Genomic DNA, 22,261 nt, shown 5'->3' on the forward strand with positions numbered 1-22,261 from the left:
TCTTCCTCATAGGTTCCGAAACGGTTGAGCCCATCTTCTGCAAATTTAACACAAAGCTAATTTCTATGTCTGGCAGTGTTCTTAGATATGTTTTGTACAGAAATGCATCTGATAAGTATCGAAAATCGAAAAAATTCGCCCCTAAAAATAGTTTTTCTCTTATATATAAAAAAGAATAATTTTTACACGGGAATTTTTATACGTTACACCGGCAAAGGAGATGATAAAATCTTAGCAATGATTTCTTCTTAAGAAATAAAAATTAGTGACATCTGAAGATATAGCTCAGTCATAGAGCATTCGACTTACGATCAATGGTTCCGTGTTCAAACCCCGGTGTAGCGCACCATTTTATTTATTTATTTTTTTAAAAATTATTAATGAATTCAATTTACTATAAAATAGATACCATTTAAAATTGCCGCAAATCATTTCTTCGTTTGCATATTTTAATACTAAACATTAATCAGTAGTGACTTTTCCAGGGCATTCATTGTCAAGCCCAAATATCAGCTGACATGATATTGTAAACAAACACAGACGGAATTCGATGAACGATATTATCATTATTATTCTTTTTTTAATTGTATTTTTTGTTTTGCGAATTAGTCCACAGGGTACATTATTCCTCGTAATATATAATATTCAATAGAGAATTGATTCTATAATAATACGTACGCAATTTGCATAAATTAAAATATCATGTTTAAGCGTATTGTACGACCGGGCAACGTCGGTCGCCCAGCTAGTATCTACTATTATATAAATGTCATTTTGTGTGTACGTGTGTGTATGTGTGTTTCTGCATCTGTATGTGTATGTGTGTGCGAGTTCCTTCCTCATAGGTTCCGAAACGTCTGAGCCTATCTTTTGCAAATTTCACACAAAGCTAATTTATATTTCTGGCAGTGTTATTGGATATTTTTTGTGCAGAAATTCATCTGATAAGTATTGAAAATCGAAAAACCCGATCCTAAAAATACTTTTTCTGTCTTATAGATAAGAAAGAATTTTTACAGGGGAATATTTTATGTTGCACCGGCCAAGGGAGATAATTCTCAACAAATCAACCGAGATTCAATTCTCAGCAAATGATTTCTTTTGAAAAACAAAACACACACACACACACACACACACACACACACACACACACACACACACACACACACACACACACACAAAACAAACAAACAAAAAACAAAACAAAAACAGAACTATTATTATCTGCAGACATAGCTCAGCGATAGAGTATTCGCCTACAGATATTATTGTCCCCTGTTCAAGACCGGGTGTACCTCACCGTTTTATTTTATTTTTTCTTATTAATGAGTTCAATTTCCGATAAAAGAAGATGCACCATTAAAAATCGCTGCAATTCATTTTTTTCATTTGATTATTTTAAAACCAAACATTAATCAGAAGTGATTTTTCCAGGGCATTCAGCATCAAACAGAAATATCAGCTGACGTGATATTGTAAACAAACACGGACGGAATTTGATGAACGACAGTATTATTATTACTTTATTATTTTATAATTTTTTTTATTTTTAATTAGTCCACCAGGCAAATCATACCTCGTAATATATAATATTCAATAGAGGATTAATTATATAATACAGGCGTAATCTAGATAAATTAAAATATCATGTTTAAGCGTATTGTATGACCCTGCAACGCCGGACACCCAGCTAGTATATATATATATATATATATATATATATATATATATATATATATATATATATATATATATATATATAGAGAGAGAGAGAGAGAGAGAGAGAGAGAGAGAGAGATGACAGAAAAGAATAGACACTAAGATAAATATTTTCCCAGAATTAATAGATGCTTATTTTTATTTACATATTAGAATAGTGCTGAAATAACATAGCGTATCTTATTAAAATTGCATATAACAACATTGAAGCTTGTCTCAAACCGAAGGAACATCAAACCCATCAGAAGGATGTCTTAGTTAACGCAAAACAGCAGGAAATCTTTCTGTAGCTCTTTCTAGTGTTAATAGTGATCGTACAATTTAAAAAAAATGGGTAATAAAACCTCATCCAGGTCGCGCCAGTGAAAAAAAAATGTTGAAGAGGATCCTCGGTGTAAAACTTCTGACATTGCAACACAAACTGGTGTCAGTCCCAGAACAACTGTCACGTATCTTCACAAGCTGAACCACTATGGTAGAGCTGCAAGAAGGAAACCTGCCAATATCAAGCGCATAAAAGATTGGGCTCGTGAGATGGTGGAGAGACCTGTGACCTTTTGGACTAATGTCATTTTCTCTAAGTGACGATGTGTATTATTCCCCGGCAGTGGAAGCGTATGGGTATGGAGGCTCCCTCAGCCAGAGTTTGACTTAAAAAAGGCTGCAGCTAACGCTAAAAGACGGAGGTTTCTTAGTTATGGTATGCGGTACAATTTGGAATGATGGTCGCTCAGGAAACATCAATTCTGCTAAATATGTTTCAATATTACGTGAAGGACTCCTACCAATATTCTCAGGTGATAAAATAAACCAAGTTAACTCTCTATAGAAGAAGGAGCTGCTTGTCAGTCTACTAGGGCGACACAGCAGTGGTTGAGCCAAAATGGGATTAATAAACTTCCATGGCCAAGTCATCCTCCGGATATGAACTCAATTGAAAACCTTTGGGGCATATTAGACCGGAACCCTCGCAAAAAAAAAGGAAACCATCTTCTAAGCCCAAACTTTTAGCATTATTGCGTCAGACACCAGAGGATCTTTATCCCGCCGAAAGTATTTACTGTCTCTTATACACCTGGAAATTACATTACAGGATCTTTACGCATTCTGGATGTTACCCTCCAATTTTACAGTTTGTTTTAAATGTTACGGATTGCTCTATTACCCCCAATTTCCCCCTTGGATTATTATTTATCCGACCTGGCAGAAATATTTCGGAAATAATTGAACTTATTTCAACATTGAATTGCCTAGATTGTATGATATTCTCTATCTATGCTTTGCAAATACTTTTTTTAAATAACTTTGATGAATTGATGAGCAAAATATATGTTTATTCATAACTGATAATTTTGATAATTGCAATTTATTTCCTCTGATGATATGAGCCATTATTGAAAATCCATGGATTAAGGAAATAAATACAATTCTTTTTCCATATATTCCTTGTTTCAAACAATAAATTCTTAACTTAAATATATTTTTATGTATATTTTAATCTACAGTATTTAACTTTAATCCTCAAACTTCATATATATATATATATATATATATATATATATATATATATATATATATATATGAATTTGAGCTTTTTCTCACTCTGACATGGATATTGAAAGCCTATTTTCCTATTTGCTTGTGATGAACGATCTGTACCAAACTACTCTGCCAATCTTCGGTCTACAAACTTGAAACTGGCTTTATAGGGAAATTGGATCCGTGGAACAAATTTGATTGTTTTTTTAATCGGTAAAAGTAGCTGCCAAGGGGTCAAAATTGAAAGAAAATTGGAACTTGGCAGGCGTAAATCGAATAAACGTGTTATTTCTACGCATGCGCAAGTATACATGTATACCTTTAACAACGTTATATTTAAAGTTTTTATATGCGAGTAGACGCGGCTCAGATAGTAAGGAATAATACTGGAAAACTATACGATTCTATCTGATAGTACCCAAATCACACACACACACACACACACACACACACACACACACACACACACACACACACACACACACACACACACACATGACTATTTCATTTAGTTACATAAATTAATATACGGAAGTATTATTTTATGCGTAAACTTTAAGTATTTATTTCAACAGTGCTTAATACATAGGTAGAGCTTGATAGTAAGTTATAAAAATATATATGGCGATTAAGCTACACAGAATATTCCGCGTTTCATCCATAAGCCTGACGAATCCTAGCGTCGATGAAATGCGGAATATTCTGTGTAGCTTAATTGCCATATATATTTTTATAACTTACTATATATACATACGCACACACACACACACACACACACACACACACACAGCAACACACACATATATATAAACTTTCGAAACCACTACTATATATTGGGTATAATATAATAATCAATAGAGTATTGGCTCTTTAATAATGAATACGAAATCTGCACAAATTAAAATATATTTAAGCGTATTTTACGACCGGGTAACGCCGGGAAACCTGCTAGTTGTAATGTAATTAAAAAAATATTTTGTATTAATAAATAGATGTGAACTGCAAAACTCATTCATGTCTATGCGTTAAACCTCTGCATTGTATTGCCTTCTATAAAATACCTTTATATATACACACTAAACAATGCTTTAAGTAAACTACATTAATCTCTTATTCTATTCATCATTTAAAAGTAATTAAAAATCATATACTATGAAAAAATACTGCTTTGTATAGTCTTCTATAAATTACCTTCATAATAGATTTGTTTTTGATCACTTACATTGGTCCGTCGCTCCAGCGCCATCCATTTTCAACCCCGGTTCATTCGGCAGGTGAGTTGTTACATACTGTCTTTAAATATTTATTTTTTGTTTATTGGCGTCATCAGGGTGATCACGCTTTGTAAAGGATTGTCACTGAATTTTGACTAGGTGTATAATAAGAGATACTTTGTCCTTGAAATAAAGGAGGTGCTTAAGGAAACTTAAGTGCTCTAAAAATCTATAATTATCATAAAATAAATACTGTATATTAACACCTATTTATCAATTATAGCATTGTTATTACTTTGAAGAATTGCAAAGAAAATCAAACTTTGACACGAACTTTTTGGTGAAAGATAAAGTAATTTATTTCATTCGATTTCACATGCAAATTGCCGACACATATGCACACCACAATGCAATATGCAGGGCTCTACATTGCGAGTGAAACAGTCGCATTTGCGAGTGATTTTTCAAAGTGGCGACTAGAAATAACGAAACGCTTTTCTTTTAGCGATTGTGTTTCTTTCACTGACAATCTTCCAAGACTCGCTGCTGAGTGAAAAGTATATTTTCAACCTTTTTAAAAAAAATAAAACGAACAACAAAGTTAAATTATTTAAACAATAAAAGTTTAATAGAACAATATTGTCTTTTTTTTTAACGAAAGCTGTTTAAAAACACCCAAAGAAATCAGAATGTTTATACCTTCAAGTATCAACACAAAATTTGTTGTATATTTAGAATTACACTTATTTAAAGATATACAAATAAAAGCTTTATGATGTACACACTCATCACAGAATGAAGATGTCATATTCTAAAAATCATGTGAATTTGGTTAGTAAACGAAAATATTTAGTTGTCAAAGTTTAACTAAAGACAAATTTGTCGATAGAGGCTGATATGTCATATCTTTCTTTGTCTTTCCTTCAGATAGGAGTCCTTTGTTTTTAGCTACAATCAGCTGTTTTGTTGCAGTAATTTTCTCTAAGACCCATAGGTCGGCCGGCTCACTTTTGAAATGGTAGGAGGATGAAACTCGTGTACTTGTCAGCCATACTTCTCAAACTGCCACGCGTCTTTTTCTTTTTCTTTCTAGTAATTTCGTCTATTGCAGCCGATCATTTCGCTTTCGCCCAGGGAAATTTTTGACATGCAAAAAAAAAAAAAGTTGACTACGCGTCCTTTCTTTTTGCTTCTCTCTCTCTTTTTCTTCGATCTTGATGCATGTATATGCATTTCATTCTGTGACGTCATACTCACACCATAGCTTAAATGCTGACGCGGCATTAATTGGGCACACGAGTCGTCAATATGTATGTGCATCCTGGGTTAGTTATTTAAATAACGAATCCAACGACAACGTTAAACAATTAATGAATAATACAAATTTCACCAAGATCGGACAGTTCTACAATATATATATTTTTAAATCCGGAATATTCATTTCACTTTGCCGCCCTTTTATTACTTTTATGAATCCGTGCTTCCCTCATATGACCGCTGTTTAATCACCCAGGACTCTTGCTTGGAAATGAGGATGATATCTGTTAATTCTGCTTCCGGAAATTACTTAACCGATGTTATCTCTGTTACAGAATGGATTGAGAGAGAGAGAGAGAGAGAGAGAGAGAGAGAGAGAGAGAGAGAAAGAGAGGTGAGTAAACGTGGAGTGTAGACACGTTTACCAGAACCGAGGGTCAGCTGACCAGATTACGTATGAGTGACGTGGTCAGGTTGGCTAGATCTGTGAGACTGGATTTGGACTTTGAAGAAGACGGACGGCTTAATAGCTGTTCCCTCCCCTTCACTGGGGGTGGGGGACGCTGACGTGTTCAAAGCAAGCAAGATTCACTTCCATATTCTGTGTCGACATCTGGAAGGTAAATAAAAAACTATAAAACCAATTCATCGTCTTGGAGTGATAAATCTTCGTCTAACAGGTACCAGTCTCCCTCCAAGAGAAGATGAATTCCAAATGGATCAACATCGACGACACATGAAGTAAGGTATGTCGAAGAAAATGCATGTAACACACACACACAAAAGCATATGAACAATTAGATATGAACACACACAACCGCATATGAAACTGGACGATCATACGCACACGGAATTCTTTTATGACACGCATAATCTCCTTTCATTCTAATAATAATCATTCCATGACAACAAATACAATTATGGTCCTCCCCTTTTATGTTATACACCAAACGTCAATTTGGTGCCCCTCTATGATAACCCTAGTGATAACTTCAATGATAACTCTATGTAACAATCTCAACGTTTCGCCCACATGTTGTAAAGGCTTTTTCAAGAGTGACAAGAAAAGTCGAAAAACGTAACAACAGACTTAATGATTTGTATTAGGTTTAACATGGAAAACCTGACAAGATAAATTTATATGTTGCAAGATATAAAATAATGGCAACTTCTCTGTGGATCTGTAAAAATACCAGCCTTGTATTTTGTTACATCTTTTTTTCGATTTTTCTTGTCACTCTTGAAAAAGCTTTTGCAGCACGAGGGCAAAACGTTGAGATGTCACTTTGATTTGTTTTGGTCTTTCCATTTTTCTTTCATCTTGTCTGATTTATTCCTTCATGATTCCACAATTCCGTAACTGTTGTCTTTAAATTTATTTCATAATTTCGTAACTTGTTCTCTTTAAATTTTGTCATCATTTTGTTTAAACTGAGGATGGGACAAGTTACCGGATGCTAGAAATTCGCCCGCTATTTCATACCTTCCAACCGAGAGATCTTTATAAGATTCTAACCGTCCCTTCAAGTGCAATTGTTTGTATCTCTCTTGCACTTGGTTCACCGGTTATGCTTGCCAGGCAGATTTTGAAATTATTTTTTTAGTGAGTTCGGTTGCTCTTATACTTACTAGAATGGTATTTCTATTACATGTTGAATTGTAAGTCGAAGAGTTTTTAGGTAATCGGCTGTCGATTACAGACAGGAGCGCGCCGAGAAATTAGGTTATGAAAAGAAACTCCTTTCTTTTCGAGTGTATGAATATAAACATAACACAAGAAGCCTAATCCTAACCCTTAATCGAAAAGGAACGATTTATAATCTGATTATGCGAAAAGGGACTTTTCTGCAAGAACAACAAACAGAAAACGAATATTTCAGATCGTGCGATCTTACATTCTAGCTTTGATGTTATTAACGACGCAAGTGTTCGGGTGTATCTTTCCTGTAAATGAGGCCACCATTTAGCGTGTTGTGTTATTGTGGATCCTACAACGCAAAGTACAGTAATACCTTGAGATACGAATGCATTTTTTAAAAAAATACGACGATACATTATATATTTACGCCCTAAGAGACAAGTTTTTGAGATACGATTTTCAAAAATCGCGCTACGTCATCGCTAGTTACAAAACGAAAAGCCCCCTCCATTAAACAAGGCCGATAGCCATTAGTCGCGTGTTCTCGTGTAATGAATGAATGTGTGGTTGTAGGATTGACATGAAATTCTTAAAGATAAACTAAAATGATCGAAAAATGGGCTGAAATGACTTAAATAAATAAAAAGTAAATGACTTAGAATGACTTTAATGAACTTAAGGATGAATTGAATGATCTTAAGAATGACTTGAATGCTTAAAAACTAACTGGAATCCTTCAAAAACAACTTGAATGATCTGGAGAATGACTTGAATGGCTTTGAGACTGACTGGCTATAAAGCGGATGATCATTTTACATTAAATTAATACAGAAAAGTGAGCCCCCATTTTATATCACAAAGTTACAAACATAAGTACAGCATGCAGCAAGAACAGATATTACACTTTGATCTTGGCCAAAAGGCCAAGAAAAGCTTAAAAAGCTAAGAACAGCATCTATTAACAACAGACCTGTGATCTTAACCAAAAAGGCCAAGCACAAAAGTGTTATGGACAGACCAACCGACCGACAGACCGACCGACGGACCGACCGACGGACCGACCGACGGACCGACCGACGGACCGGTGGAGTGACTTATAGAGTCGCTTGCACGCGACTAAAAAGAAACCAAAAGCAAAAAAAGAAAAAAAAAAAAATACAAAACGGTGAGCAAAAATAAAAACAAAAACAAAAAGGTATAACGGTAAACAAAAATAAAAAACAAAAAAGCAAAAAAAAAAAATATACAAAACGCAAAGCAAGAAAAAGTGTGTATTTGTGTGTGTTTCGTAGGTCAGACTATGCTGTCTAAGCCCTCTCTTCCTACCTCTTCCTCCTAGCTCACTTTCGTTAACCACTCATCCCCGTCTTCATAGCAAGTTAGTTTCAATTTTATATTTTATCTTTCTTTTATTTATCCTTTCTGTTACTTTAAACATTTTGTAAGTTCATTCAACGTTTTCAAATTGTGTATAATCTTGCCCGTTTTCAGTTACCATATCGCGCGCGTACGTGCCTGCGCACGTGGTAGCCTTGCTTATCTCCCTTCCTCCTTGTATGCATATCGGACACTAGCACTCGCCTAGGCGGTGAATGCAACTCTATTTTATATTGTTTTTATTAACATTTATTATTATATATCAACTTCTGTGTGATTACTGTTGTATTGATCCTTCTTTAGTGATTCTTGAGCATAGTTTTTTTGGGCTAATTTCTTACTCTTAGGACGGGTTAATTTGTTTCGTTTAATTCGAATGTAAACAATTATTTTGAGATACGATGTTTTTGAGATAGTCCGTACTTATTATGGTCCTGGATATGACCTTAAACTATATCCGATGGTGAGGGCCCAGCTTGCGGGCTTTAGGGAGTGTGGAGCCACCTTTTAATTGCCATTGCTCCCAGGTCCACTCTGACTCGGAGTGATAGTACCTGTTGGGGTCCCAACCATGGGTTAAATAAATTAAATCGACTTGAAAAAGAAATATTCTATTTAAAATTTTTCCTTCAAAATACCTGGATTCGGTATTAAATAACCTGAAAAGGGTTGATATGCCGTAAAACAAAAACCAAGCCAAACCAAACGTACTTATTGCAGAGTCAATTATCCATTGATTATTATGTTGTACCCAAAAGTTAAAAAAATTAGATTTGTGTGTCATCAGCTAAAAATTGTAACCAAAACATTTAGCGCTCCATCCTTATTTATTATTATGTGGCCTAAAGACAGATGGATGTCAAAAAAAAAAAAAAAACCCTAATGTATGAATGTATTTTTTGCGTATGCGTAGAAGAGCATTTTAAGTTGACTTATTCCTGCCAAGTTCCAATTCTTCTATTCAGACCCCGTAGCAGCTATTTTTACCGGCTATAAACCCAATCGAATTTGCTCCAATGGTTTGAATCCTTTATATATCAAGTTTCAAGTCTTTAGACTAAAAATTGACAGAGTAGTTTAGTAGAGGCTGTTCCGCACACACAGAGACAAGATCAATTATCATATACATACCAGCAGGCCACCCGGCATTGCTCAGTCATAAAGTACGCTTAAATTTAATATTTTAATTAAGCAGATTTCGTATTTATGATAGAATCAGTATTCTACCGATCCAAAATATAGTAGTGCTTCAAGAAATAAAATAAGATAAAATAAAATAAAATAATGACTTAGGTGCCATCAGCTAGAATCGAAACCAAAACATGTAGCTCTTCAACATTATGCTTTACCACTTCAGCTAACTCCATACGCATATAAAAACTTAAAAAATAACGTTGTTAAAAGTACAAATGTATATTTGCGTATGCGTAGAAATAACACGTTTAGTCGACTTATGCCTGTCATAATCCTTTTTTTTTTTAATTATTTTAACCTCTTAGTAACTATTTATACATGCTAAAAAACAAATAAAATTTGTTTTGCATGTCCAAATCCCCTATATATCAAGTTTCAAGTCGGTAGACTCAAAATTGAGTTGGATTAAATAAATTACTATTAAAAATTCCGCGTACATTTCTGAGTTCGACAGAAAGATTCCTGAGTTTAAGAAAATACCCCTGAAGAAGGTAGAAGGTTAAATTGACCTGAATTTTGTGAAAATAACATTCAAGATGAGAACAGTAGCCCGAAGAATCTAAATAATACGCAGATTGTGACGTCATGAAATTGTGAAAACGTCTGACCGTGATGAAACATAGTAGACGGGAATGTTGAATGCAGATGAGAGAGAATATAAGAATGAGAGAATATAAGAATGAGAGAATATAAGAATGAGTTTTCAATTTTTGAATACATTGCGTTTCTGTAGTTCACATTTGCTTGTGTACATGATAGATCAGACGTTGAGGTGCGATTTGAACGAATGCTAAAACGCAAATGGTTCTAATTGCTTACCCTATTTATTTTTTCAATATCGTTTCGATACGCTCTCTCTCTCTCTCTCTCTTCGTCACTTCTAAAGCTAGCAAGTTATGACATGAAGGTGTTAACGCTATTTATTTTAAACCAATGGGAATCTTTCCAACCTCCAGAAAGTAACACGTATATGTGCAAGTAATAAGCTAATGCCAACTTAAAAATTCCTATAAGACTTGGTCAAGAAAATCAGTTTTTCACAGATTTCTCCAGCCGCATCTGAAAGACACCGGAACGTATGCTCTTCATCCTCGTCCTCGGTGAGGGGGAAGGAGCAAGTTGCAAAGAAAAAACTCAGTGACTCATATATCCAGCCTTCATCAAACAAGAACAAGGTAAACATACGCACATACACAATTCCACGCTGCCAAATACTCACATAGACATATTACTTATTGATTTGTAACTGCTATTCGTTCAACTTTTTTTTTTATCCAAACACCTTGAATGATCTGGAGATTGTACTATGAGAATTTTAATCATTGAAAGTAACATATATATAGTCTTATCTCTTGTATAAAAATGTTTTCTTTTTTATATAAAATTTCGTTTTCTCAGTTTTTGCATTTACAAAACTCTGTTTATGTTTTGGATAAGAAAATTTAGCTGATGCAAAGTTAGAAACACCTAAAAAAGATCAAACAGTCAAAATCTAGAGACAGGAAGATTCTCAAACTTCGTTAGAATCCTCTTTCCTCCCCACTCCCCAAAGCAAGAAAGTTTTAATATTAGTGTGTGAATTTAAGATATTTTTTAACCGATGGAAATCTTTCCAAACTCCAAAAAGCAACACGTAGATGCAAAAATAGTAAGCTAATACAAAGTTAGAAATCCCCAAATCACCAGCGTGTTAACTTAAGGTATTTTTTAGGTATCTAAAAGACACCACAACATACCCTCTTGACACTCACATCTCCTGCGGAGGAAGAAAAGATGCAAAAGAAAAGGACCCAATGACTCACATACCAGCTTCATCAATTTGTGCATGTCTATACATGTGCTAACAAGAACAAAATAGATGCACACAATGACATGCTGCAAAATACTCATATAGGTATATCTCTATTATCTCTCTTAATAAAATGTTTGGATATAAATAGATTGTACCTATTTACTATGCCTCCCCACGGGACAGAGTTAGACACCAGGGTCGTTTTTTAACGTGGAGAAAAGGTACAAAAATAAAAATTTTCTCAGTCGTGAAGGATTTCTCCTCCACCGAAAGAGAACAAGAAATAGGAGTGCAGCATCTGAAGAACAGATGGTATTTATTTGCTCCCCCCCCCGAGCAAATTAGGCACAAGGCCAATTTTTAATGTGAGGGGTGAAGGGAGGGGGAAGGGAAAAAAGGGGACCAGCTCCTGAGAGGTGGGAAATGGGAGCTGGTTAAAGGTCAGACATGTGGGGTTGCCCCCACATCTGGTCTTTGCTAGTCATAGCTAGTCATAGCTTGTAGCATCTGATGGAACAGATACTACATTTTGAGATATTAAATCTTTTATTCATGTTAAAAAAATACAGAAAAAAATCAACGATGAACAAAAAACTTAGGCACATGGCCAACTCAAAAGGGGGGATTTTGGGGGTCGTTGGTCATCCTTGTCACTCCAGAACTAAACAAAGTCAAAAGTTTCTCCCAGCTAGTATCTTCTTTCACCATAATACCGCATTCACCCTTTCATATTGGGGGACGTCCTAGTAACTCCCAATTTTTAAAACATTTTTTATTGACGTGTAAAAACAAAAAAGATAACAATAAAATGGTAACAATAATTCATTTGTGTCGATGGAGGGGGAAGAAAAAACAAAAGGTGATTAGTAGGACCCTCCTAACCCCGTCTAGTTGATAGACTGCCCGTTCCACTAGGTTTGTAAAAGGAACCTCGCTTCTGCGGGTCAGTCTCTAGGTGGGGATGCCCTCTAGATGGGGGTGAATGGAGAAAAGAAAATTTTTGTGGGTAAGGGATGGAGGTTAGTTTGTATTTCTTTTTCTCCAAGATGGGTAAAATTTAGAGGAAGGGGTGAAAACAAAAATTGCAGGTAAGAGGGGATGGGGATCTTGGAGGCTTCCTAATCGGGGAGGGATGGAACACACACTCAGCTAGCTGAGAGACTACTTGTTTAATTTAACTTTACAGAACTGCGCGTTCCACACCTAGGCGGGGAACACGTATTCAAATTTGGCTCCTCTTCGTACACACAGACTTGCCACATGTATCCATCTTCTGTCAAATGCCGCGCGATGCAGCCTTCTTTTATCACATCTGATCTTCACCCGTAGTTGGTGTTTAAAGAACGCGATCAGATCTTGATCAGAAAAAGACAACACCCCCCCGGCAACCTTGCAGACGCGACGTCCAAATCACCATTCTCGCCACGGCCAGGATCGTAACGTAGACCATTTGTCTTTCCCGGTCCCACGGCGGCCTCACGTTGTCCACAACATTGGATACAGTAATTGGGCGAGGATGCTCAGGATCGATGCGAGCCGTCACCCCACTGACATACGACCAGTACTGGCGGAGTTCGCGGCAATCGAAGAAAGCGTGATCCGTAGTTTCCACGGCCGTTGTCCCACAACGGGGACAATCAGGCGACTCCAGAAACCCAGAACTGCATTGTATGTTGTTGAGTGGAAGTGCATTTCGGGCCAATCGCCAGGTCAGAGAGAATTCCGAATTGTTCAGATGACTCGAACCTGGCGCCCAGCTCCACGCGGAGCGGATCTCACTCTGCTGCCACCCCAAACGCGCGCATAGCGGGTCGTCAGCGGCCCCCTTCACTAGATCCCTGTGGAGTTCCCTACGGGTAGCAGTCACAAGGTCACTGGACCTTGGTAGTCGTTTTAGCGCGGCTCGGCACTCTTTCATGTAGGCAGATTCTCCCCGCGGCCTGCGACGGCTCTCGATGGAAGGGTCGAGAACGAGGTCGGGGAAGGCGGCAGTAACCACGGGGTGCCACGGTTGGTCATCCTGCATATAGTGGCTCAGGAAGGCCAGCCTCTCAGCATCTCGATGACACTTCAAGTCCGGCATTCCCAAGCCTCCCTCACACGGACGTTGAATACAGACCTGTCTGCTCACCCAGTGTCTTCCTCTGTCCCAAAGGAGCGAGGACAAGAGTTCGACAAGAGCTTTTAGGTGTTGTGCAGGCAGGGGAAGTACGGCCAGTCGGTAAAGGATGAGAGGAAAGACGTAAGTGGCGCACGCCTCAGCTCTACCCTTTAAGGAAAGTTTCCTAGGAAGCCACGAATTGACTGCAGCCTTCACCTTTGACCGTACCTCCAACCAATTCTTGTCAAGCTGGAGACCCGGTCCGAACCACACGCCGAGGATCCGGACCGGGCCATCTGTCCAGCTGAAGGGCGCAGGGAGGTTTGCGTTGCCACTCCATGCGCCCAACCGCAGTCCTACCGACTTGTTGCGGTTTATCTTGGCTCCTGTAATTCTTTCGTACTGTGTGAGTGCCTCCGACACGACCTCAATGTCTCTGAAGCCCGACACGAAGATCGTGACATCATCGGCGAACGCGGATACCTTGGCAGCTGAGCCGCCAGGCAGAGCAATTCCGTGCAGGGCCGAATTTGCCTCCCCATGTCTCAGCTTGCGGAGAAGAGGCTCCAAAGCCAGGACATAAAGCAGGGGCGACAGCGGACAACCCTGACGAACCGACCGAGAGATAACAAAGGGTTTCGAGCGCTTTCCATTCACTTGCACGACAGCCATGGGCTGTCGATACATTATGGAGATCCACTTGCAAAAGTCCGGTTTAAAACCGGCGGCCTCTAAGACAGATGCCAGGAAACGATGGTCGACCCTATCGAAAGCTTTGGACTGATCTAAGTTTATCAGCGCGGCTTCCGTGTCATCATCTATTCCCCCCTCTAGGATCATGCAGATCAGGTGCAAGTTGTTCTAAATCGATCTCCCCTTCACAGCGTAGTTCTGTTCCGGTTCAACCAACTCGTCGATAACAACCTGCAGCCGATTCGACAGGACCTTGGCCAAAATCTTCAACTCTGTGTTTAGCAGAGTTATGGGCCTGTAGTCGTCTAACTCTTCCCCTCCATGCCCGTCACCTTTCTTCAGCAATGTTATCACTCCCTTGGTCACCTGCCCTGGGATGGATCCCTGAGCAAACCAATGGTTGAACATATCCGTCAGAAGAGGCAGAAACATGGGCGACAGCCTCGAGTACAGTTCGTATGGCAGACCATCAAGTCCTGGCGATCTGTTACAGCTGACCTGCTTCAGCGCAGTAAAGACCTCCTGCTCCGTCACCCGGCCCTCGCAACTAGCCGCTCTAGCCGCCTCGAGGCGGGGAGAGTCGGCCAAATAGTCGCTAAACTCAAGGACCGGAAGATCGGGCTGCTGCGTAAAACGCTCCTCGAAATGTTCTCGAAACCCCTCGCAGATCTCCCGAGTCGATTCCAGGGTGCGTCCATTCGGATGTTTGATTTTTGCAATGTATTTGTCCGAGCCACGCCTAGAAACCTCACGGCGCACATCTGCATCAGAATTGACTGCTTCGTTGCCTATCTTTCTAAGCCTAGCTCTAACTACTTGGCCTTCGTAACGCTTGCTAGTCTCGCGTAGAAGGTCCTACTTAGCTAGTTCCTGACTAACCCTATCACCCTCCCCCGTAGTCTGGGCTAGTTTCTGCTCTAGCTTCTTCTTCGTCTTGGCCTTATCTAGTGCGAGGCGCTGGGCATACTTGACGGAGAAGCTTCTGATCTTGGCTTTGAGACCTAACCACCACTTACTCCCGGTAACCGCCCCCACTAGTGCCTTTTTAATCAATTCTCTTAACTGATCTTGGAAGTCTTGTATCTCCAGAAGGGAGGTGTTTAACTTCCAGTACCCCGCTAACTTAGGCCTATTTCCTAGCTTCAGCCGGGCCATAACTAATTTATGGTCCGTCTGGCCTAGCCAAGTGAACGTGGGACAAGATAAGAAGTCTACTTCGCCTCTCCTAACTAACATCCTGTCCAAATAGGTATTTGGATAGGAGGAAACACTATTGGTCCACGTCCACATCTCCCGCCCTGGATGCTCGAACCGAAACCTGTCGACCAGACCGCATCTATCCATCAGATCAGCCAGGCTGGACTCGCACCTCTCCGATCCTCTAGCTCCGCCTCCTACCTTATCTATGTCGGGGTCTAAGATGGAATTCCAATCCCCCATTAGCACTACCCGCTTCCGACAATCTACAAACGCGTCAAGCTGACTGAAGAATGAGACCCTCTCACGAGCGGTGCTAGGCGCATGAACCGCAATCACCCGAAACACAGAATCTTTTACGGCAACATCGGCCACAGCCAGCCTACCCACCGCATCTCTATGGACAACGTCGACCATCGCCGACAGGGTACGTTTAACCAGCACGGAAACTCCCTTCCCCCGCGGGCTGCCATATGCTGAGAAAACCTCAAAGTCTCGGGCCAGCACCTGACAGTCCACAGAGGAAACGAAATGCATCTCCTGAATCGCAGCAACATCTACTCCCAGGGACAAGAGGTCGTGCCGGAGGCGAGCCGCCCGGCCCGATGATCTCAAGCCCCTCGCATTCAGACTAGCCAAATTCAAAGCCATGGTACCTACCTTAAGGTGTGTTACACTCAGCTCCGAAGTCAGCCGGGGAAAGGACACCGACGTTGTGTGCAATGCTCAAGGTGGTCAGGTTTTTCATGTCCTGACCTTCTCTCACAATGCCGCCGACATCCAAAGGGTAAGTCAATTTAAGGGCCCTATAGAGTGACGGATGGACCAACACTGGGACCCTTCCCTTGCATTGTTTTGCGAGTTCCTCAAGGGAAGGGTCATTTTTCCTAATCAGTTCAATTCCCGGACCAGCCCCTTCAGCGGCTTCCAGCATTGTCCACACGTTGGTTTTGCAGGCCTCAGGAAGCCTGACGAAAGTTGTTAGCCGTGGGGCGTCCGGGAAATTAGAGGGGACATTAACGTCTTTTCCCCCTATCTGTTGGAAGTCCAGCAGAGGTTTTAAATTTTTTCTCTGCCGGTGTGGTAAGCCCATTGCCACAGACAAAGGGTCTACAAAACAAAGTTCCTCTCTCGTTTCGAGGGCAAGAGTCCCTGTTGGAGTGAGTCCGTAAGTGGGAGAATCTGAAGGGTCTCTCCCCCTCCCGGGTTCATTCTTTTCTTTCTGGGATGGCGGCTCAATTTGCATTGGTGTGGGGACGAGTGTCTGTGTGGTGTCTGGTGTTGGTGTTGGTGCGGTGTCTGGTGTTGGTGTGGTGTCTGGTGTTGGTGTTGGTGCGGTGTCTGTTGTTGGTGTTGGTGCAGTTTCTGGTGTTGGTGCAGTGTCTGGTGTTGGTGCGGTGTCTGATGTTGGTGTTGGTGTTAGTGCGGTGTCTAGTGTTGGTGCAGTATGTGGTATGGGGGTGGAAGTGGGTTGTGTTGTTGTTAGAGGTGGTGTATGCTCACAGGGAGTGGGGGCTGCCTTTTCTTCCCCTTTCCTTTTCTTTTTTATTCTTTTGAATGAACCGGGGAGTGGTGAGGTTGAGTTCCTCTCCCTCTCACTAGCAGATTCATCCTCAGAGGAGCAGTGTTTTCTTCGCTTGATCCCCGTCTCAATTGGTGTGGGGACCGTTGGTTGTTGCTGCTCCTCTAATTGTTGTTTCTCCGGTTGGTGCTGTTGCTTTTCTGGTTGCTGCAGCCGTTTTTGTTGCTGCTGCTGCTGTTCTGGCTGTTGCTGCTGCTGCTGTTTTTGTTGTTGCCGCTGTTTTCGTGGCATTGGTTGTGGCATTGGCCGCGGCAGCTGATGTTGTTGCTGCGGCTGGTTCAACGGCTGGTTTGGCTGCTGCTGCTGTGTCTGCTGCCATGGCTGTTGTGGAGGCTGCTGTTGTTGTTGCTGCCTCAGTTGTTGGGTTGGTTGTGGGACGGTGGCAGATGGGATTGTGGGCTTCCGTTTCCGCCTCATTACCGTGATCCATTCCTCCCCTTTGGCCTCCTGCACAGTTTTGGGTTTCCTCGGTGCTGGGGTTGGTGCTCCGGTTGCAGGAGTTGTGACAGCCTGTTTGGACACTGGTGCTGTCTCAGAGGTTGGGACCGCCTTTAGTGTCACTTGAGTAGGAGTTGACCTTTGAGGGCAGCTCTTGGCCATGTGACCCTGTTTTTGGCAGAACCAGCAGTGCGGACGACGCCCCTCCACTACTACTGTCATAGTTGCCTCCTTAAATGTCAGCTGTGCTGGTATCGCCTGGAAGCCTTCTTTCTTTAGCCTCATGGCCATAGTGTAGCTGCCCAAGTGCATGCCGGTTTTCGACCGCACTGGGGTTATTTTTTCCACCTCGCCGAACTGTGTGAAGAAGGATCCCAGGATTTCTGCTGATATTTGCATAGGTACATTGAATACCTGCACCCGGGTCCTTGTCCTGCCCTGGTATTCGGGCTTTAGTTTTATTCTCCCATACTTAATTTCCTGTAGGGAGAGTCTCTCCACATCTTCCTTGGTGGGTAGGAGGATGTCCCACATGGCGTAGCTCCTCTGGTACAGGTATAATACCGGGATGTTTAGCTTGTGTAGGAGCCCTGCCATGTCTTCCTTTTTCATCCCTACGAGGCGGTTTTCCGGCATATCCGAGATGATGAGGGAGAGCACTCTGTCTTCGATTGCCTCCCAAGCGCCTGGCACTGGTTTAATTTCTGCCCCCTCTATGTATTGTCTGTACTTGGTCAAGTACAAGTCTCTATACTCTTGAGGGGACAGTTGCTTCTCTACAGTCTTCCCCCATGCCGACCCTCTTGTTGGTGTTGGATCTTTGGTGAGGTTGGACTGTTTTTGCTGTTCCTTGGCGGAAGGGTTGCTATTTTGAGGGGCATTTCCCTTTCCGCTTTCCTTTGGGACCGACTCTCCCTGCTCTATACTTCTTCCAGGAAATACTTCCCTTTTTGGGGAGTCGGCCTCCTGGGGAGCATTGTCCTCTTTATTGTCCTTGGGAGCTTTTGCCCCTTTTGTTTTTTGGGGGGGGTCTAGGCTGTATGCCCCCTCGTTTTCTTGATTTGCTCCCCTTTTGGGGCAGTAGCCCTCCTGGGGAGCACTGTCTCTCTTATCGTCCTTTGGGGCTACTGCCTTTTCATTTTTGTTGTCAGAGCGGGATGCCCTGTCCAACATTGTTTTTTCTCCCCTTTGTGGGGAGTCGCCCTCTTGGGGAGCACTGTCTCCCTTATCGTCCTTTGGGGCTACTGCCTCTTGATTTTTGTTGTCGGAACGGGATGCCCCGTCCAACATTGTTTTTTCTCCCCTTTGTGGGGAGTCGCCCTCTTGGGGAGCTGCTGGTGAGTTTTCTCCCTTCTGGGGGGCGTCCTTCGATTTAGTGTCCGGGCGGTATGCCCCGTTGCTTTTTGCTTCCCCTGTTGGGGAGTCGTCCTCTTGGGGAGCAGTTTTTCTTGTGGTAGCCCCCTGGCTGGGGGTATCGCTATTGGTGGTCCCCGGGCTGGGGGTGTCCATTTTTGAAAAAAGCTCTCTCTTCCCTGTATAATTCACCAAAATGAGTGACGTGGAGTCGGCGTCCAAAGTGGGAGCCGACTTTGGCGCCAAAAAGAAGTGGCGCCAAAGGCGGCAAGAGGGGAGATAGAACTGAGAGAGGGAGTGGGAAGTTAGTGGAGGGAAGAGAGAAAGTGTTTCCGACCCTCCCTCGCGGGAAGGTCGTAAATTATCAGCTCGGATCCCCCCGTAAGGGGGGAGAGCAGAGAAAGACAGACCAAGTGGGGGTGCGGACAGAACGCTACCCAACAAGCTCGCCGGGCACGAGAATGTGTCGCCAGAACAACACTGCCTATCGCTGTGTATGTATCAGAGAACAGATGGTATTTATTTGCTCCCCCACTGAGCAAATTAGGCACAAGGCCGTTTTTAATGTGAGGTAAAAACCAGCTCCCCTAAAAGTAGGCAAAAAGGGGGCACTCTGGTTACCAAAAATAATAATTGTCCCAGTATAGAGGGTTTCCCCTCCATTGACCGGTACAAACCATCCCAAGTGCAGCATCTGCCGGAACAGATACTACACTTTGATCTTGTCCCGAAGGCCAAGTAGAAATTGTAGTGACTAATGTTAAAATGCAAATGGCTCTAATTGCTTGCCCTCTTTCCATTTCCGCTTTGTTAGGATTCTCTTTCCTCCACACTCCCCAAAGCAAAGAAGTTTTATTATCAGCATGTGAACTTAAGGTATTATTTTAACCAATAGAAATCTTTCAAAACTCCAAAAAGCAACACGTAGATCCAATAATAATAAGCTGATGCGAAGTTAGAAACCCGCTAGAAAACAAACAGAGCAAATCTAGAGACGAGGAGATTCAAAATGTACGCTTTTGACACCTAGCACTCCTGCGGGATAAAGCAAGTTGCAAAAAAATGGATCCAATAACTCACATACCAGCTTCATCAATGTGTGCACATGTATACATGTACTAACAAAAACAAGGTAAACGCACACACATACATAATACCACGCCGCCAAATACTTACATACGCATATATTCACACAATAGTGATTTGTGACTAATATTCATTCAACTTCTTTATCCAAACACATGTTAGTACTATGAAGATTTTCATTATTGAAAGTAACTGTTATATTCCTCAATCAGAATAATCGCCGCTATATCTTGATTGCTATCACACTATAATAATAGTCGTCGAGTATTAGTCGTAATCCCCCTATAAAAATTACTGTTGTAATCCACCTATAAAATTACTTTTGTAATCCACCTATAAAAATTACTGCTGTAATCCCCTATAAAAATCACTGTTGTAATCTCTCTATAAAAATTCCTCCTCCTCCTCCTCCTCCTCCTCCGCCTCCTCTTCCTCCTCCTCCTCCTCATCATCATCATCATCACCATCACCATTATCATCATGCCTAAGCGCAGATATCGATAAGCGCGGGAAACTTTCCCACGTTTCATATGTTTACGATTCGTTGTTCACAACATTTTTTCACTTCGTCCATTTTTTAATAATCTTTTTTTACTTTTTTTAAAATTCTTTTTATTGTTTCACTTTTTTTCTCATGCTATATTGTCTTCCTTTTTTTCCCCAGCAGGAAAAAAACAAACTCTTTATCGTTTATTACTGAATCGTGACCCGTACCCACCGACGCTACAAAAAAGGCCTAAAAAGTGACGTCATGCAAAATGGATTCAGCCATAGCTTTGAAAACAATCACCGAATTAACATAAAATCAATACAGTAAGATCACGGAACACAGTGGCCCCAGGATAGGTTTTTTTTTCCAGGTTACAATGTGGAATACAATATTTTCGCGCCCCTGGTTACGGTATTTTCGCCGCGTCACGGTGTTATTTATAATGTTATTTGATTATATACATGTGCATTAAAAACTGTACTGTATCTTGTTACTAATTTTTTAATGCGGGCTTCTATTGTATTTAAAACTGCAAGATCAACGAGAAAATAAAAAATAATAAAAAAACAAAACAAAACAGTTTTTTTTAGAACTGTTGAACTTTCTTGACTGACTCAATTTTCGAATTTCCAGATACAAGTTTTTTTTTTTTAAGGTAAACATCTGATAAGTGTTTCGCAGGCTTGTTAATCGCAATATGAAACAATATTTTAATGGATCCAAAAGAAGAAGAAGAAGAAGAAGAAGAAGAAGAAGAAGAAGAAGAAGAGTAATAAATGACCAATTGAGAAAACTTGATATTTAGCACTTGGAGATTATATATATATATATATATATATATATATATATATATATATATATATATATATATATATATATATATATATATAAGTGAGAGTGTGTGTCTGTGTGTGTACATTTCCCTACCCAATAACTCTGTCAATTTTAAATCTACAGACTCGAAATTTGATATACAAGGTACTGAGATTTGCGAAAATCTATGTGATCGGTTTGAAATAAATAAAATTTGGCTGTTAATGGGTCAAAATTCAGCAATTTGACTTTTGAGAACTCTACCAAACTCCTCCAACAATTTTTGGTCTAAACACTTCAGGGTGACCCCCCCAAAAAAAAAGCTAAATGGAGGCCATCTAGAACATATGCTGTAGAACGGAGAGAAAAAAGGACAAATACCCTAGTTGTTTGATGTGATGTTTTGAATATAATAAACTAGTTGTGACCAAAGTTTCATTTCATTCGGACAAAACAGTACGAAACAGGGTCTAATTAGAGTTGGGGCCCGTTTTTTGGGGCCACTCTGTATATATATATATATATATATATATATATATATATATATATATATACATATATATATATATATATATATATATATATATATATATATATATATATATATATATATATGCACAACGGTAATTATTATAGAGTTACTAGACTACCCGTTGGGTCAGTATGTTATATTAGCTATGGAATTCATGTATGAGCGTGACACTTGTGACGTAAAGAATATAGTTTTTTTTTGACATAACAGAAACATTTCTATGAAAGTATATTAAAATGAAAAAA

At 40.3% G+C, this 22,261-nt stretch overlaps 1 protein-coding gene and 1 pseudogene across 1 annotated transcript in view; both read right to left on the reverse strand.

Annotated features, from left to right (window-relative positions):
• LOC145256326 (potassium channel, subfamily K, member 16-like) overlaps positions 1-22,261 on the reverse strand; it is a 201,598-nt gene that overhangs the window by 63,486 nt on the left and 115,851 nt on the right. The window lies entirely within an intron of this gene.
• Positions 8,199-8,303, reverse strand: LOC145256657 (U2 spliceosomal RNA; annotated as a pseudogene).

The sequence above is a fragment of the Euprymna scolopes genome, chromosome 32 (assembly GCF_053919585.1).
Source record: "Euprymna scolopes isolate OS-2025 chromosome 32, ASM5391958v1, whole genome shotgun sequence".
Classification (NCBI taxonomy): Eukaryota; Metazoa; Mollusca; class Cephalopoda; order Sepiida; family Sepiolidae; genus Euprymna; species Euprymna scolopes.